At 43.9% G+C, this 20,215-nt stretch overlaps 1 long non-coding RNA gene across 1 annotated transcript in view; it reads right to left on the bottom strand.

Moving 5' to 3' along the window:
- Positions 1-16,233, bottom strand: part of LOC134935071 (uncharacterized) — a 72,595-nt gene extending 56,362 nt beyond the window's left edge. The window contains exons 1-3 of the long non-coding RNA XR_010179876.1: positions 16,151-16,233; positions 11,160-11,277; positions 10,100-10,273 (exon numbers count right to left, since the gene is read on the bottom strand). This is a non-coding gene — a long non-coding RNA (uncharacterized LOC134935071). The remainder of the gene's footprint in view (positions 1-10,099; positions 10,274-11,159; positions 11,278-16,150) is intronic.
- Positions 16,234-20,215: the final 3,982 nt, after the last annotated feature.

The following is a 20,215-nucleotide window of genomic DNA, read 5'->3' as shown; positions in this document are numbered from 1 at the left end:
GGCCATGTCACTGGCAAGACTGAGGAGGCCTCTCCTTACTGGGATTCCTCCGGAGGATCCCTGCTGTTGCTACCGCTGCTGTTGTTGCTGCTGAGAGTCAATCGTCATCCCAGAGGGAAAGTCGGAAGACCACTTGTACTACTTCAACTATGTGTTATGCACACCAGTGCCTGCAGGAAAGTACTGGTGTCAGAACTGTTATGCACTCCAGTGCCTGCAGGAATGCACTGGTGTCTGAACTGTTATGCAAAACAAATGGACTCACAGACAGACTGGGGAATATGACACAACGCACACAGAAGGTGATAGGGTAACAAAATACACACAAGGTGAACAGAGAAGCCCAGAGGCTAAGGAACTGGGTATCTCCCTTGTATTAGAACTGCTCAGATGGGAAAAGCAAGATGTTGTGTTTTAATACGTAGAGAACCCGAAATGCTGTTGCTAAGGGCAACAGCAAAAACCCTAAAGGGTTACCAACGGGTGTGGCAGTAAACTCCTTGGTCAGAGATGGAATGATAGACACAAGGAGAGTCTCCACAATCCTAATTCTCACTTGCAGTGCACAGGTTCAGCTTACTGCCACTAAACTGACCCCTGACACCTAGCACAGTGAGACAGGATTAGACAGGCAAGTCTTAGAATACAGCCGCAAACTTGCTAAGTTCACAGAGTAGTAACAGAACCCCAGCAAGCTAAACGACTGACTCCAGTCTTACTGCTAGGTCTGGATTGGCAGAGTGTAATACCAAATCCCCAGGCCTATTTGCAGTAAGCAACAAACAAATACAAAGCTACACAGTACTGGTTAACTTTCAGGAACTGACTAACCAACAAAGATTCAGCAGCATCTGCTTACCCTGAGAAGAGGCCTTATAAAGCAGGTGCTGTCCACGCCCCACTCAGACCTCACAGACTGTGAGCACAAAAACCAGCACCGGATCCCCTGCCGTGCACAGAGCCTATAACCACTGCACAGCAAAAGACCCGAACCGGAGTATCAGCTGCGCTCAGGTTACTCCGCTAGCACTTGTCTCCCGGTTGCCATGACGACGTGGCAGCACAGGGCAGGAGACCCTAACAGTACCCCCCCTCTGACGAGGGGTCAAAGAACCCCTACCACCGGGTTTATCGGGGAACTGCGAGAAGAAAGAGCGTATCAGTCAGGGGGCATGAAGATCACAACTGCGCACCCACGACCGCTCCTCCGGGCCATACCCCTTCCAGTGCACCAAAAATGACAGCCGACCCCGAACCACCTTGGAGTCAAGAATCCTTTCAACAACAAACTCCCTCTGGCCACGTATCAGAAGAGGGGAAGGTCTTCCACTGGAAGAAGGATTACTAATCGCCCGTTTTAAAAGGGAACAATGAAATGTTTTATTGATACCCAAAGAACGGGGCAGATCTAACTGAAATGCCACCGGATTGATAACCCTGGTGATCTTATAAGGGCCGATGAACCGGGGGCCTAACTTATGAGATGGCTGTCTCAACTTCAAATTCTTGGTAGACAACCAGACGAAGTCTCCTAATTTGAAGCTGCAGGGTCTTTTCCGCTTATCAAAAACCCTTTTGGTCACTAATGACACAGACACAAGGGCTTTCTTCACTTTCCGCCAAATACCTCTAAGGACCGAAACCACAGAGGAACCACCAGGCGTGGAGTCCAGGGGGTCAAAAGAATTGGCCTTAGGATGATGCCCATACACACAAAGGAAGGGAGAGATCCCTGTAGCAGAGTGAGCCGCGTTGTTATAGGCAAACTCCGCCATGGACAGATGAGCAACCCAGTCAGTCTGACACTTGGAGACATAACACCTGAGGAACTGCTCCAAGGACTGGTTCACCCTTTCAGTCTGCCCATTAGACTGCGGATGGTAGCCTGACGACAAGCTGACAGAAATCTGGAGATCGGAACAAAATGCCCTCCAGAATTTGGCCACAAACTGGGATCCGCGGTCAGAGACCACATCAAGTGGCAACCCGTGGAGACGCACAACATGCAGCATAAATAATTCAGACAGGCGTCTGGCCGATGGCAGCCCAACCAGTGGAACGAAGTGCGCCATCTTCGAAAACCTGTCAACGACAACCCAGATGGCTGTCATCCCCGAGGATTTGGGCAAGTCCACCACAAAATCCATTGAAATGTGGGTCCATGGCTCAGATGGGATAGAGAGTGGATGTAATGGGCCAACAGGAACCCCTCTAGGAGTCTTATTTCGGGCACAGATGTCACATGCCCGAACCCACTGATCCACATCCTTAGCCACCGAGGGCCACCACACCGCCCTAGATAGCAACTCCCGAGTTCTGGCAATACCCGGGTGACCTGCCGACTTCTTGGCATGGAATTCCAGGAACACTCGCTGTCTTAACCTAGGAGGCACAAACAAAAGACCTACCGGAAGGTCTGGAGGAGCCTGCTCCTGTGCTCTAAGGACTAATGATAAGAGGTCCTGGGTAATGCCCACTTTAATACATGATGGGGAAACAATGGGCAACGGCTCCTCGGTGGTCTCCTGGATTGGAGCAAAACTCCGCGAGAGCGCATTAGCCTTGATGTTTTTTGACCCAGGGCGATATGTTATCAAAAAATTAAAGCGAGCAAAAAACAAAGCCCATCGTGCCTGCCTGGCATTGAGATGCTTTGCTGACTCTAAATATGCCAGATTCTTACGGTCAGTGAGAATTGAGACCACAAACTTAGCCCCCTCAAGCCAGTGTCTCCACTCCTCGAGTGCATCCTTAATAGCCAACAATTCCCGGTTACCCACGTCATAATTCATCTCGGCAGGCGAAAATTTACGGGAAAAGTAAGCACAGGGATGAAGGCGATTATCAGACACTCCCATCTGAGAAAGCACTGCCCCAATACCCATCTCAGAGGCATCCACCTCCACCACAAAAGGACGCTCTGGATCTGGGTGTCGCAGCACCTTGGCCGAAACAAATGCCCTTTTGAGACGGGCAAAAGCCGCTTTAGCCTCACAAGACCAGTGAGCAACATCCGCCCCTTTCTTAGTGAGTGCCACCAAGGGCGCCACTATAGACGAAAATCCAGCGATAAATCGTCTATAAAAATTCGCAAAGCCCAGGAAACGCTGAAGCGCCTTCAAACTAGTGGGCTGCACCCAATCCAGGACTGCCTGTACCTTGGAACCCTCCACTTGGAAACCTTCTGGGGAGATAATATATCCTAGAAATGCGATTTGCTGAACTTCAAATTCGCACTTCTCCAGCTTCGCCCCAAGCCGGTGGTCTCTGAGTTTCTGGAGGACTAAGCGTACATGCTTCCGATGTTCCTCCAGGGAATGGGAGAAGATTAGGATGTCATCTAAGTATACAACTTAGAATCTATCCAAATATTCCCTGAGCACATCATTCATGAAATCCTGGAAGACTGCCGGGGCATTACAGAGCCCAAAAGGCATCACCAAATATTCATAATGCCCTGAGTGGGTATTAAAGGCAGTCTTCCATTCATCCCCCTCTCTTATTCGGATTAGATTGTACGCACCGCGTAGGTCAATCTTAGAAAAAATGGTGGCAGTACGAAGCTGGTCAAACAAGACCGAAATGAGAGGCAGTGGGTATGAGTTTTTAATCGTGATACGGTTCAATTCCCTGAAGTCGATGCAGGGTCGCAACGAACCGTCCTTTTTACCCACGAAGAAGAACCCCGACCCAACTGGAGACTGTGAAGGTCTGATAAATCCCTTAGCCAAGTTCTCCTGAATGTACTCTGCCATAGCCTGAGTCTCAGGACGTGACAGGGAGTACAACCTGCTCTTGGGAAGCTTAGCATTGGCAACAAATCAATGGCACAGTCATAGGGGCGATGGGGAGGTAGTACCTCTGCAACTTTTTTGGAGAACACGTCCGCAAAATCTGCATAACACCCTGGCAATCCTGGCAAACTTAGCTGCGAGAGCCTGACTGGAAGGCTCAAGCAACTCCTGAAACAATCAGTACCCCAACTAAGAATCTCCCCAGAGACCCAGTCAAATTGAGGATTATGGGCCCTTAACCAGGGTAACCACAACACCAATGGGGCAAAAGTACAGACAGTCACATAAAAGGACAATTTTTCAGAGTGTGTGGCTCCAATAAACAATGAAATCTGGCTAGTGCAAGAGGTAATTTTACCTTGGGATAATGGTTCCCCGCTTAACCCACAAATCTCAATTTCCGATGCCAAGGGTACTAAGGGAACAGAGTGTTTCAGGGCGAATTGGCGGTCCATAAAAACCCCGTCGGCCCCACTGTCCACAAAGGCCTCAGTCTTGACAGTTTGACCGAGGATCTTCAAGGTCACCGGAATGATAAAAGTCTTCTTGGGAAATTCTGACTTCTGGCCTGACAGGATATTTCCCATCACCCTCAGGCCCTGAAGTTTTCCGGCTTTTCTGGGCATGATACTACCACATGACCTTTATTCCCACAGTACAAACACAACCCCTGCTGTCTCCTCCGCGTCTTCTCACGCGAGGAGAGGCGGGTAGCCCCAATCTGCATAGGCTCCTCGGAAAATTCCTCAGAGTCTGAGGTTCCCTTGGGAAGGAAGGAAATCTCAGTCTCCCTTTCAAGCCTACGCTCTCTCAGCCGTCTATCCACCCGGATGGATAACTGCATGAGCTGATCCAAGCTATCAGGCAAGGGATATTGTACCAGTTGGTCCTTTATCAGGTTAGAAAGACCTCTTCAGTACTGGTGTCTCAGGGCTGGGTCATTCCACTGGGTATCATGGGCCAACCTCCGAAACTCCGTACAGTAAACCTCAACTGGCCTTCGCCCTTGCTTAAGGATCGAAATCTGAGCCTCGGCTGAGGCCGTCTTGTCAGGGTCATCATACAACATGCCCAGTGCCGTAAAAAAAGCATCAACACTTTTAAGCGACGGACAGTCAGGCTGCAACCCATATGCCCAGACCTGTGGGTCTCCTTGTAGCAAGGAAATCACTATGCCCACCCGCTGAATCTCCGACCCAGAAGACTGAGGCCTAAGCCGGAAGTATAGCTTGCAGCTCTCCTTGAAACAAAAGAACTGCGAGCGATCTCCAGAGAAACGATCCGGGAGATTTACTTTCGGCTCCTTAACCCCTGCAGGTGCTGCTGCTGCGGGAGCTCCGCCAGCAGCCTGGGAGGTGTGCATTTTAATGGACAAATCATTAAATTGTCGAGTCAGGACCTGCACCTGATCGACCACCTGTTGCAACGTATTTTGAGGGGTATGCTCCATATTCCCACAAAATTTCAACAGGAGTATTAGGCTGCTGAATATGTTATGCACACCAGTGCCTGCAGGAAAGTACTGGTGTCAGAACTGTTATGCACTCCAGTGCCTGCAGGAATGCACTGGTGTCTGAACTGTTATGCAAAACAAATGGACTCACAGACAGACTGGGGAATATGACACAACGCACACAGAAGGTGATAGGGTAACAAAATACACACAAGGTGAACAGAGAAGCCCAGAGGCTAAGGAACTGGGTATCTCCCTTGTATTAGAACTGCTCAGATGGGAAAAGCAAGATGTTGTGTTTTAATACGTAGAGAACCCGAAATGCTGTTGCTAAGGGCAACAGCAAAAACCCTAAAGGGTTACCAACGGGTGTGGCAGTAAACTCCTTGGTCAGAGATGGAATGATAGACACAAGGAGAGTCTCCACAATCCTAATTCTCACTTGCAGTGCACAGGTTCAGCTTACTGCCACTAAACTGACCCCCGACACCTAGCACAGTGAGACAGGATTAGACAGGCAAGTCTTAGAATACAGCCGCAAACTTGCTAAGTTCACAGAGTAGTAACAGAACCCCAGCAAGCTAAACGACTGACTCCAGTCTTACTGCTAGGTCTGGATTGGCAGAGTGTAATACCAAATCCCCAGGCCTATTTGCAGTAAGCAACAAACAAATACAAAGCTACACAGTACTGGTTAACTTTCAGGAACTGACTAACCAACAAAGATTCAGCAGCATCTGCTTACCCTGAGAAGAGGCCTTATAAAGCAGGTGCTGTCCACGCCCCACTCAGACCTCACAGACTGTGAGCACAAAAACCAGCACCGGATCCCCTGCCGTGCACAGAGCCTATAACCACTGCACAGCAAAAGACCCGAACCGGAGTATCAGCTGCGCTCAGGTTACTCCGCTAGCACTTGTCTCCCGGTTGCCATGACGACGTGGCAGCACAGGGCAGGAGACCCTAACACTATGCAATTGACTGTCCAACAGTCCTTTGTGAGGAAGATGAAATATGACAGCAGTCATCCTGAGGCCTTGACACTTACAGTATGTTGGTGTTAGACGTGTGCCCGGTATCCACCATTAGTGCAGTGGGATTAAGACAATTGATGGAGGTATTGTGTCCCTAGTACCAAATCCCATCTAGGTTCCACTTCACTAGGTAGGCGATACCGAGAATGTACAAAGACCTCAGAAAGAGAGTCACCAGTGTCCTAAAAAATGTGGTTGTATCCAGTGTCCACTTAACCACGGACATGTGGACAACTGGAACAGGGCAGACTCAGGACTATATGACTGTGACAGCCCACTGGGTAGATGTATGGCCTCCCGCAGCAACAACAGCAGCTTCAACAGTAGCAGCATCTCGCAAACGCCAACTCGTTCCTAGGCAGGATACGCTATGTATCACAGCTTTCTGTAAGAGGCACACATCTGACAACCTCTTACGGAAACTGAGGGACATCATCGCAGAATGGATTACCCCAATTAGACTCTCCTGGTAATTTGTGATATCGGACAACGCCACAAATATTGTGCGTGCATTATATCTTTGCAAATTCCAGCACGTACCATGTTTTGCACATACAATTCATTTGGTGGTACAGAATTTTTTGAAAAATGACAGGGGTGTACAGGAGATGCTGTCGGTGGACTGAAAAATTGCGGGTAACTTTCGAAATTCTGCCACCACGTGCCGAAGACTGGAGTGCCAGCAAACACTCCTGAACCTGCCCTGCCATCAACTGAAGCAAGAGGTGGTAAAGAGGTGGAATTCAACACTCTATATGCTTCAGAGGATGGAGGAGTAGCAAAAGGCCATTATAAAGCCTATACATCCACCTATGATATAGGCAAAGGAGGGGGAATGCACCTGACTCAAGCACAGTGGAGAATTATTTCTGTCTTGTGCAAGGTTCACCAACCCTTCGAAATTGCCACACACGAAGTCAGTTCAGACACTGCCAGCTTGAGTCAGGTCATTCCCCTCATCAGGCTTTTGCAGAAGCAGCTGGAGAAATTGGAGGAGGAGCTAAGATGGAGCGATTCGGCAAAGTATGTGGGACTTGTGGATGGAGCCCTTCATTCGCTTTGCCAGGATTCAAGGGTGGTCATTCTGTTGAAATCAGAGCACTACATTTTAGCCACCGTGCTCGATCCTAGGTTTAAAGCCTACGTTGTATCTCTTTCCGGCAGACACAAGTCAGCAGAGGTGCAAAGACCTGCTGATGAGTAAATTGTGAACTCAAGCAGAACGTGACCCGTCAACAGCTCCTCCTTCAATTTCTCCCACCACTGGGGCTGCAAGGAAAAGGATAAGATTTCCTAGCCCACTCGCTGGCGGTGATGCAGGGCAGTCAGGAGCAAGTGCTGACATCTGGTCCGGACTGAAGGACCTGCCAATGATTACTGACATGTCTACTGTCACTGCATACAATTCTGTCATCATTGAAAGAATGGTGGAGGATTATATGAGTGACAGCATCCAAGTAGGCATGTCAGACAGTCCGTATGTATACTGGCAGGAAAAAGAGGCAATTTGGATGCCTTTGCACAAACTGGCTTTATTTTAACTACTGTAAGTTGCCCCCCCTCCAGTGTGTACTCCGAAAGAGTGTTTAGTGCAGCCGGTAACCTGGTCAGCGATCGGCGTAGGAGGTTAAATGTGGAGAAGATGATGTTCATCAAAATTAATTATAAATTCCTCCGGGAAGACCTTTACCAGCAATTGCCTCCAGAAAGTACACAGGGACCTGTGATGGTGGATTCCAGTGGGGACGAATTAATACTCTGAGGAGGAGGAGGATGTACACAGTGAAAAGGGTGAGGAATCGGAGGATGAGGATGAGGTCGACATCTTGCCTCTGTAGAGCCAGTTTGTGCAAGGAGAGATTGATTGCTTCTTTTTTTGGTGGGGGCCCAAACAAACCAGTCATTTCAGCCACAGTCGTGTGGCAGACCCTGTCGCTGAAATGATTGGTTTGGTAAAGTGTGCATGTCATGTTTATACAACATAAGGGTGGGTGGGAGGGCATAAGGACAATTCTATCTTGCACCTTTTTTTCTTCTTATCATCATGTGCTGTTTCGGGGACTATTTTTTTAAAGTGCCATCCTGTCTGACACTTCCGTATATGTCCAATGGTACGGCCATTTAATTCCAGTGATTTGGACGTACAATTCCAGTGATTTGGACATTTAATTCCAGTGATTTGGACGTATAATTCCAGTGATTTGGACGTATAATTCCAGTGATTTGGCTGTATAATTCCAGTGATTTGGCCATTTAATTCCAGTGATTTGGACGTATAATTCCAATGGGAGTTGTTTGTGTCTCTTGGCTTAGTCATACAGCTACCTCATTGCACCTCTTCTACATCTTTGCATGAGGTGCTGTTTGGGACCTAGTTTTTGAAAAGTGCCATCCTGTCTGATACTGCAGTGCCACTCCTAGATGGGCCAGGTGTTTGTGCCGCACACTTGTGTCGCTTAGCTTGGCCATCCAGCTACCTAATTGCACCTCTTTTTCTTCTTTGCACCATGTGCTGTTTGGGGACTAGTTTTTGAATAGTGTCATCTTGTTTGCAACTGCAGTGCCACTCCTAGATGGGCCAGGTGTTTGTGCCGCACACTTGTGTCACTTAGTTTAGTCATACAGCCACCTCGGTGCAACTTTTAGGCCTAAAAACAATGGGGGTAATTCCAAGTTGATCGCAGCAGGAATTTAGTTAGCAATTCGGCAAAACCATGTGCACTGCAGGGGAGGCAGATATAACATGTGCAGAGAGAGTTAGATTTGGGTGGGTTATTTTGTTTTTGTGCAGGGTAAATACTGGCTGCTTTATTTTTACACTGCAAATTAGATTGCAGATTGAACACACCCCACCCAAATCTAACTCTCTCTGCACATGTTATATCTGCCTCCCCTGCAGTGCACATGGTTTTGCCCAATTGCTAACTAAATTCCTGCTGCGATCAACTTGGAATTACCCCCAATATTGTGAGGTGTGAGGTGTTCAGAATAGACTGGAAATGAGTGGAAATGAATGTTGAGGTTAATAATACCGTAGGAGCAAAATTACTCCCAAATTCTGTGATTTTAGCTGTTTTTATGTTTTTTTCAAAAATCATCCAGATCTAAAACCAAAACACGAAAGGGTGGTTTTGGCAAAACCAAGCCAAAACCAAAACACGAAAGTGGAATTAGAACCAAAACCAAAACACGAAAAGTGCCTGCCGCACATCTCTAGTATCAAACCTTCCTTTTCTAGGAAAGGTTATTGAGAAAGTGGTTGCAAATCAACTGGAAACCCCGAACACAAAAACACAATGAAGTGACCCCCTGGCGCTAATTGCTAGTTTATAATTTATGTGTATATGTGTATATGGTGCTACAGGTGGAGAAACGCGTCTCATTGGTTCCTACTTACCTACAATCATCATACCACAAGTTTGCCTCATTACGCTGGGAAAAAATCTAAAGAGCACCAGAGCCGGGAGTGAAAAAGAACTTGAACCCAGGAGGAACGGTGGTAACTATCTTCACATAACATGGCCATGTTTTAAATATCAGCTGAGGTGCATGAATTTTTTATCACCTTTTTTGAGTGAAGTTTCTATATTTCTGCACGCTAACCTATGAGCAATCAACTTGCTGCTGCTATATACTAAATCAGTTTTAAATATCAGCTGCGTTGCATAAACTTGTATCATTGCTTTGAGTGAAGCATATATCTGTCTCTGCACGCTAATTTACGAGCAATTAATGTACTGCTGCCGTGTACCAAATCAGTGATATTCTCCAAACGGAAAGGAGCAGTTATTGAGACTGTGCAAACGGTTCTAATTTACCTGGAAGTTCAGTTCATCGTGATCTATAGAACTGTGGACTTGGAAATATTAGTACATCTTGAATGAGAAACTGTGTAACAGTCATCTTCCAACACAGTAACAAAACATGAAAGTTTCCAGCACAGGTTGAGTGAGTAATCTTGTATCAATCCTGAGGCTGGAGACCCTGTAATACTGAAAGGAAACAGTGTGATCTATTTGTATCTAACTGTTTATTCTACCACACAGAGCAGAGTATTGCATTGTACTATTAATGTGTTATTATTGCTTTTTATGGTTGCCAGATTTTTTAGATAACTATATATAAATAAAAAATCCTTAATGTGAAATTAGATATATAGGTAAGAAAAGGAGCTATTCTTTAAAAGCTAAGAAAAATTTAAATAAAATAAAAGTATTTTAATAAGAAATCTACTAGCGCTGTCTGTTCTTTCTTTTTTCTAAGTACAACTGGAAACCCGCCTGACAACCCATGATATTTATGATCCATTCCAATCAGGATTCAGGAGAAGACATAGCACTGAAACAGCCCTGGTGTGTTTGTTAAATGATCTTCTGATGGCAAGAGACAGAGGTAACTGTTCAATCTTAATCCTTCTGGATCTCTCTGCAGCATTTGATACTGTGGACCATGGGCTTCTAATTGAGCGGCTGATACATTTTTGTGGACTGGATGGCACAGTCCTAAGCTAGTTTAAATCATTTCTCACAGGCAGGTCACAGAGAGAATCGTCTGGAGTATACTCTCACCACCAGTGCTACTGTCATGTGGTGTCCCACAAGGTTCTATACTATCCCCCATGCTTTTTGCAGTATACATGCTCCCACTGGGTGAAGTAATCAGACATCATGCCCTGGTCTACCACTGCTATGCAGATGATACACAACTGTACTTGTCCTTTGCGCTAGGCACTGATAACCCAACAGCAACCCTAAATGGCTGTCTTGTTGAGTTCCAGGAGTGAATGAGTGCCAGTTGGCTGCGACTGAACCTGGTAAAACAGATGGGACCACAACATCAAAGGACAAGACTGCAGCATAGACAACCAACTGTACTTACATTTGGGGATTCAGAATTACAAACCACTGATTATGTTCGGAATCTTGGCGTTGTCCTAGATGGTGGATTGACACTTAAACATCAGATATCAGCCAAAATCAAATCCTCATTCTTTCACCTGAGGAACATAGGCAGAATCAAGCACTTAATTCATTCAGCTGATCTGCCAAAAGTCATGCATGCATTTGTATCATCTCAATTAGACTACTGTAATGCCCTCTACCTTGGTCTCCCAGCAAAAGAATTGCACCGCATACAGCTGGTGCAAACACAGCTGCCAGGCTGTTAACCAACCAGCCCCATTCTAGCCACATAACACCCATCCTCTACTCCCTTCACTGGCTTCCTGATTGGCTTACTGAGTTTCAAAGCACAACATGACCAGGGCCCAAGGTCATGAAACAGCTTCTGATTCCATACTGCAAAAAAAATGGTATTTCAGAGATGTGCGCAATATAGCTGCTCTCAAAGGATGTCACCACATCCACAAACTAACAGTGTACAAAAATATAGAGAGAAAACCTGTATAAGCGCTAGAAGAATATATCCAAAATATACATTCCTTATATGATGTATATCGTTTCACTTCTTTCGTTGTTTTCAACTTCCATTCACGATTTTCTTTGACCAATACACTCCCAATTTCCAATTTTGATATGGAAAAAAGAAAATGAAACACAATGTGTAGAAATGTCTCAAACAAAAAGTCTCTTGTGTAGCCTACTGAACCCTAATAGGGAAACGGTAGATAGCAGAGGAGCGTACCCCGACTCACAAATATAGCTTCACCCAAAGGTATATAAAGGTATCTTTCACGTATTTGGGACCTTATGTGACCGCCACCACAGAGAAAAAAGTAAGAGGGAATGCGTACCCTACTCACTTAAAACTGGGAATGATATAAGCACTGAAAGGTTTCTTTTTGACTGAATTAAGTGTCTCCACACACTTTAGATGCGTACCACACTCACAATTCCAGACAACAGCGTCCCTCCTATCTGGGTTTCTTTATCCGTCTCAGGCCAAATGATTTCTCTTAGACCGGAGGTACTCCCAGTTTTCATACAGATGTAAACAAATATATAAAACAAAACAATGTGTAAAATTGTCATAATAAAAAACTGTCTTTTACAATCTGCTGAACCCCAATCAGAAAACAGAAGATATAGGCAGAGCGTACCCAACTCACAATGGAGCTTCACCAGTTGGGTGTATAAAGGTATATTTTTTATCTCCTTCCACTTTTATGTGTCCACCACCACAGAGTGAAAAAAAGGGAGGGATGCGTACCCAACTCACTTTCTAGACATAGAGGATATAGACACTGAAAGGTTTCTTTTTATCTCTCTATATATATATAGCTGTCCCCACACTTTGAATGCGTACCACACTCACAATTCCAGTAGTGGCGATACTCCTATCTGGGTTTCTTTTATCCGTCACAGACCATATACTGTTAGTGGCACAGCCAATCATGGAAATCCCAAATAAAACTCAAACAGAACCTCCAGAGTCAGTTTAAAAAATTCTTTATGTCTTAAAAAAATATTTACATAAACCCCATAGTTGAGGTAAGTTCACATGCATGTACAAAAATAAAACAATAAAATACAAAATCAGGAACAAAAAAAAGGAAAAAAGTTCCAAACAACCACCACCAAATGGAGATACGGACTCCCAGCCAGGTAGGTGCTAGAAACGAAGTTACCTTAAATTGTTGATAAAAAGTTTGGTTAAAGAAAGTCACAGTACCCCGCTGTCGATGCGTTTCGACTCTATTTGGAGCCTTTATCAAGACATGTGGGTACTATGAAGATGCTTGCTATTTAAACAAGTGATAACCAATCCAGTTCTTCCCGGAAGTGACATCGCAATTGAAAAAAATTCTACAGAAAAGCATGACCCTCTGTTTAAAATAACTATACATCAGACTCAAAATTCTTCAACAGATACCTAAATAGTAACAATATTTTTATATCATTATTTCTCTCATTAGAAAAAGATTATTCTAAAAATCCGGATAGGCGTATTCCAGGATATCTGTGAGATCTGTAGTGGAGGACTTCTTAAAACCGACGCGTTTCGCTGTGTCAACAGCTTTGTCAAGGTGTCGACACAGCGAAACGCTTCAGTTTTAAGAAGTCCTCCACTAGAGATCTCACAGATATCCTGGAATATGCCTAGAAGTCCACCCTTTGCAAAAAACGGGGAATTTATTGCTGTCCGAACAAGGAGTATAGGACCAAGCTTTCATTAGGACCCTTATGTCCGGAATCAAGCAACAAAGGTCTGTGCATCTTACTCCGTAAGGACTAACATCTGATAGGTGTTTAATGCACCCCTGGGACTGTGGCTCTATTTCCATGGACTTTAAACAGGAGATCATGTGAGACTTCTATATGTGATAACATTCTATCTAAAACTGCTGTGTTGAGCTTGCCCTATTTTGCCATATAGTGACAAATTTTAAAAGTATTTACTGTTAATATATATTTTTTACAAATTACATAAGTACTTACGATATGTTGCAACAATTCTTTTCTTAATAAATTGTGTATTTTTATATCCAGTTCATAGCGCTGTATACCCTCTTTCCTTAATTGTTTCACAAGGGGTTAACTATCCCTTAAACAGCTGCTCTAGGTCAAACATCTCAATTTGCAGCGCCGGGCCTATTACGTTGGTAATTTTCCTTTGCTATTTCTACACATTGTGTTTCATTTTCTTTTTTCCATATCAAAATTGGAAATTGGGAGTGTATTGGTCAAAGAAAATCGTGAATGGAAGTTGAAAACAACGAAAGAAGTGAAACGATATACATCATATAAGGAACGTATATTTTGGATATATTCTTCTAGCGCTTATACAGGTTTTCTTTCTATATTTTGTACTCTGACCCCATACTGCCCTACTCGATTACTGCGATCTGTAGATTAAGGACTTTTAGCAGTACCTAGAATCTCCCGTAATTCATCTAGGGGTTGTGCTTTTAGCCATGTGGCTCCAACTCTATGGAACTCACTTCCCTGCACAGTGCGAGAGGCCCCAACTATAGAATCCTTCGAAAACAGACTCAAGACTTTCCTGTTTACCCAAGAATTTCCATAATGTCCCTTTAGTATCTACATGCTTCTGCATTTTATGAAAAGCTTTTCTGTACTTCATTGTTTCTGTACTATATTATGCTATGTATCTGTGAAGCGCCTTCAGTCCTCCCGGAGAAAGAGCGCTATATAAATAAAATAATTATAATAATAATAAATTATTATTATTATTATTATTTTTATTATTATTATTATATCATTCAGTGACGTCACATCTCCCGTTACTGAGCACGCAGTCATGAAAGATATAGCCTAAATTGGACTGCATGTTCAGTGAATAAATATAAACGATAATGACCCATGGGAGCGCACATCGTTATCGTTATCATGCATACACGCTGGACGATTTTAACGATGATATCTTTATCATGCATATCGTCCATTTTATCTTCTCGTGTGTATGGCCCTTAAGTTTAATCCAACAACAATAGATAACTGATAAACATGTTCATGTTGGATGATATGTATATTTACTAAAAGGAAATTCTTGTACAATCAGAAACATTAGAAACAGAAAAAAGAAATGCTTTTTCAAGATGCACTGATCGTTATGAAACTAAACATGCATTAAAGTATAACCTTTTTAATATTGTATATTTAAATGCTTAAGCAAGTAAACCCAAAACGTATCAAAATATTAAAATGAAGGTGAAAGTCACTAGAAAGGGAATAAAATCATCAGAGAACTGATTACTATTAGATATACTGTATATTAAGTACTATCTGTCTCCTCTTATCCCTCTTAATATATCTATCCGAACCAGCGCATAACACACTTTGCATGGGGGCAGAGACCAGTTAGCACATATAAACATACATGCAATGCTGTATGTAATATATGTGCTGGCTGCCTACGGTATCGTCAGTGCTGTGCATTTCATAGCCGCCGCTGGTCCCAGGTTGCAGCACTCAACTTCACTTCTTCTAACAAACTAACAAATAGAAGTTTGGGGGCAGGCTTCTCTTCTCATTCCAATCACACCCCCATACTCTTGTGAAACTAGCAAATGGGAGTCTGGGGGCAGGCTTCTCTTCTCCTTCTAAGCCCGCTCCAGACTCCTGTGAAACTAGCCAATGGGAGTCTGGGGGCAGGCTTCTCTTCTCCTTCTAAGCCCGCCCCAGACTCCTGTGAAACTAGCAAATGGGAGTCTGGGGGGCAGGCTTCTCTTCTCCTTCTAAGCCCGCCCCAGACTCCTGTGAAACTAGCCAATGGGAGTCTGGGGGCAGACTTAGGAGAAGAGAAGCCAAATGCTGCATCTACGGTGCTGCAGCTGTGAAAAGCACTGTGCTGCTGATCCAGGAGGTAAGGAAGCCACATTGCATGTATATTTATATGTGCTAATCCCCCCCCCATGCAAAGTGTAGTGTGCACTGCAAGCGCCACTGATCCCACCCCATCTTCTACCACTTGCCTCCATACCCACATTTCCCCACACGTTTTCTCTTGCTCTGATCCTACTTCAAAATCCACTCTTTTCTTCCACATATCCATTCTTTCCACTTACTTCCCTCCTTATCTTCTGCTGAAGTTAATGGAATTCTGGTACCTGCTGATCAGTAGCAGGGTTGATGAACAAAAGCACTGTTGGGAATGATGTGTGTGCTGGTGTTGTTATTGCAGAGTTATATAGAAACACACCAGCAGATGACTTAAGCTTTGAAAAACCTAGCTTATTAACCATTGGTGTTGGTTTATTAAAGTATAACAGGTACAGCTGTACTCAATGTGATATTGGGAATGGACCAAAGCTTTAAGCAATTAGGGGTTTGTAGCAGGTAAGTATCAAACGACCAATGAAAGGCAGAGGTATTGCAAACAAGTATGCTTTTATTTCTGGCTGACAGGCATAGCCACTGTAAAAGTTCAAAAATAACAATTCAGCTTACTTGAAGACAGCAGTGTAAACCGGCAGAGTATCAACAGCAGTTTCAGAGTGCAGATTTCTCCAGGACAGAGAGCGCTGCCAAAGGTGCAGCCTCTCCCACATTCCCCTTTACTAACTCATCTAGCCTGGTTTTTATACCTTAGCTGGTCCTAATTAAGGAAAGGGTGTGGATCATCCCTGACCTGCAGGTGATTAACCCCTTCCTCAGAATTTGGGAGAGAGCCACTCTGCCACAGGGTTCTATAAAGCTCACCAGCCGCTGAGTGTATGCTGCTTGCAGGTAGGGTGCAGGATGCTGGAACAGCTTTATGCAGGTAATCAATGGGGTCTCTTACATGCTAAGTGGGAGACTTGTGTCTTCACCATATCACACTACTACAGTCTCACTGTACCTCTGTACATAGTAAGGTATGGCTGCAGTCACATGGTGCAGAAGCACATCAGATTGAAGGACAGACCTCCCTGGGCCCTAGTGCCCAGCGTGTATTCACAGTAGGGAGCAGAATGCTTTCTAACAAGCACAATCCAACACCATATAACTGGATCAGAGGATGGAAGTTATGCAACCTATTCATGAAGCATAGATAGGAGTATAAGAAGGGTAATAGAGGAAAGTATATTGTGAGAGGGAGGTACATGGTGAAAGTAAAGGAGAGAGAGAAGCAGGCTAAGAGGCACAATGGAGAGCATGCTGGCAGTGAGTGGGTTACCTGGGTTGCAACAGATGAAGCAGGTAAGGGAGAGGAGAGAGGACACATACAGTAGAGCAGTGGTTCTCAAACTTATTTCACTTGCAATTCTGTGTGGAGACCTGGAAAATGTGAACAGTTTGGAGTCCTGAGGACCGAGTTTGAGAACCTGTACAGTAGAGGAAATACAGGAGAGATGGACAATGTCAAGGGATTTTTTAAGGGGAGATGTATCAAACCAAAACAGCATCTAACATGTATTTCACATTATCAAAATTCCTAAAGCTTTGACACCCCCACCCCTTCCCTCCCTGCGCCATTCTATTCAAACCTTCATACCATGCCTTCTAAGTTCCCACTTGAACCACCTCCAATTCCAGGAGGGACAAAATGCTCTCATCCTGGACTTCTCTCATTATGTATACTTTGCCATTGCCTGTGGTGAACTAGTTCATTGATGAGAGGTGTTTCACCACATGCGATGGCAATCACTGGTTAGGAGGGAAGTCGAGGAACAGAGCATGTTGTCCCTCCTGGAATAGATCATGTTGGGCGGTATGTTGATAATATGTAATAAAATAACATCTAGAAATGAAATTGGAAATAATAGGACCATTCTGTCTTTACAATGTGGCTATTTCATTGTCCTGCTTTAATTTACAGAAGGTGTGGTTTATTTGGTAAATAAAGTCACTAAAATGTGTTTTTGAAATTTGTAAAAACTTATAACAAAAAACCCCAAAACATTTGTCTTATAGAATCTGAAATTGTGCGGACTCCCAGCACCAGTCCATTCTGTGACTTTTCCTAAAAGCATCCTTCAGTAGATGTATAAAGTATTGTACATGCCATTCAACTCCGGAACACTGTACTTCAGTGCCACTTTAGTAGGCTTAACGTACAATATATATTTCAGACCTGTTTTATTGAAAACACAGGTAGTTTTTACGGCTCACAAGCTTATAACTTGCCCACTTAAAGCAGTAGTTGGTTTGCTTAGAATAAATAAATTGAAGTGCAGAATAAAATATACTTGAGTATTGCATAGCTACAAAGTTATTACCGTAGTAAAAAGACCCAAGTCTATTCAGTTATGCCTTTTCTAGACACTAGTTATACGATGGTTAACCAGCATGTAGTGTTAACCTCTTCTTTTCTGCTGAGAGACGTAGGCTTCTCTAACAGATGGGAATAGGAGATTTAGGTTTTTCTTCTAACAATCTTGTAATACCCCTATTCCACTAACATGAAAATTCGGGGTTATTGATGAGAACAAGGCTCCACCAGGGTGCAGTGAGCTGTGTATCCAACCCTGGCAAGCTGCAGTGTAAACCACCCGGGACTCGTCTACATCATGGGGAGTTCCACATTCTGGTACAAGCTATTTATATTTATGCCATAGTTAGAGTTAGTAAAAGTACCCAGAAAGTTAACTTTTTGAGTCACTTACCTCTTATTGGTATTGTTGATAGTCAAGTGAAGCTAAACTTGAAACCTTAGTTGTTTATCAAAATACTATTCTACACCACTAGTATTGTGGTCATAGTATTATTGAGGTGCTAGCGGCAACAAACGAGGTGAAAGATTCAGTTGAGAAAGATTGCATTATTTACTTACATTGTGTCAGTTTTCAATATTGTGTTGCACTGTGTATGTTGTACTACTTTTACTTGCAACCGATAGAAAGTGACAGAATGATTCTGACCAATAAAAGAGTTGTCACTTCAGCAATTGGCTCGTCATTGTCTTGAGGAACTAAGGGAGTTTCCTGTCTCTGCTGTGACGTGGTGGTCATGAAGAAAAGGTATGTTCCACGCTGACACACAACAGCAGCAGTGTTACAATAGGAGAAAAACAGGTAAGTTTGGGTGCAGTTCACTGCAGCAATCATTCCACCCAGAGGGGTTGGTGCAGATTGATTCAAGTTCATCCGCAGGACAGGTAGTCCCAATGAAATGTGTTTCCTCCCTTTGGAACTGGCAGACCAGATTGCGATTAGCAGAGAGCTGGCTTACTGTAGGAAGCTACTCTCTGCCTGATCATCAGCCCTAGCTGGCTTCTATGGGCTGCATCCGATACATTTAATAGAAGCCTTGGGGTTTGTGCACATGCGCCAGTCCCTGCGCCTGTCAACTCTATTGTACAGGTGCTGGGACCCTGCCGGTGGCAGGGGCTCTCCATCCTCTCCTCCTACTTCTGACTAGGAAGCACAGCCAGTGGCAGGCGCCTCCTCCACAAATATAGGAGCTGCCACTGATGATGACTGCTACTTACTTATAGTAGATGCTGACTTCCATGCTCCCTAGTCAGCAACTGAGCAACTGAGTGCTTCTCGTCTCTCAATAAGGAATGCTAGCTGAAAAGATACACAAACAGTTATCTGCTTCTGGGTTTTTCAGAATCTTCTGCAAAGGGTATTTCTGGGTTCACAGTAATAAAACAAAATGTAATTTCTTAGGCAAATATTAGCTTCATTGCAGAATTATAAAAAAAAATAGGAAATAACCTTTGACAAAGTAGCTGCACAAAAGCAAAAACAAGTCGGGCAGTTACGAGCAACGTGTTCCACAATTTTTATTTAAAAAACATTTTGCAGATATGGTAGAATTATAAAATGAACATATTTTATATATATATATATATATATATATATATATATATATATATATATACAGTATGTGTACAGCTATTTTTTGTATGTTGTAGCATATACTCAAATTTAAAGGTAATGTATTATTTCTGCGGCACATTCCCTCCTTTCCAACTTTTAAGCGACTTTTCAAAACGTCCCAGATGTTGCCCTACTCTCATTAGCAGTAAAATAATTAGAACATAAAGTCATAAAGAGGCAGAATCGATGTTGCAAGGCTCCCCTCCAGCTTACAGATTCATATTTCACACTTTCTAAGTACGCTATTTTCCCATTAACGGCATTTTTTAATTAAAACTGCAAAAAAGCATTATGTGTTTGCAACCGTAATACCAAAAACCGGCCTGCGTGTAAAATTGTCATTCAACAAAAACTACATTGTTGATTAAAAACAGTAATAGAACCTACATAGCGTTTCAAAGGTCCAGCAGTTACAAGAATCACAGATTGAAGATAGCCTTTGTCACTGTGGCATATGTCAGCATACCTTCCAATTTAGTGCCGAAACTAGGATTTTTGTCACCCGGCAGTAAATTGGCGAAGCGCCCTGCCCCCTGTTTTCACATTTCTACTATTGGGTCATAAGTTCTAACTGGGCAATTGTAAAACAAGCTACAGTAAAGGTGGGTACACACTGATAGCAGTGGCAGAACTAGCGAGCGGTCGCCCAGGTGCGACAAACTGCTTTGGGCCCCCCCTCATCCCATCCAAGTCCACCCCCTCACCC

The sequence above is a fragment of the Pseudophryne corroboree genome, chromosome 6 (genome assembly GCF_028390025.1).
Source record: "Pseudophryne corroboree isolate aPseCor3 chromosome 6, aPseCor3.hap2, whole genome shotgun sequence".
Taxonomy (NCBI): Eukaryota; Metazoa; Chordata; class Amphibia; order Anura; family Myobatrachidae; genus Pseudophryne; species Pseudophryne corroboree.
The sequence above is the reverse complement of the archived record's forward strand: the minus strand, read 5'-3'. Positions and strand labels throughout refer to the sequence as shown.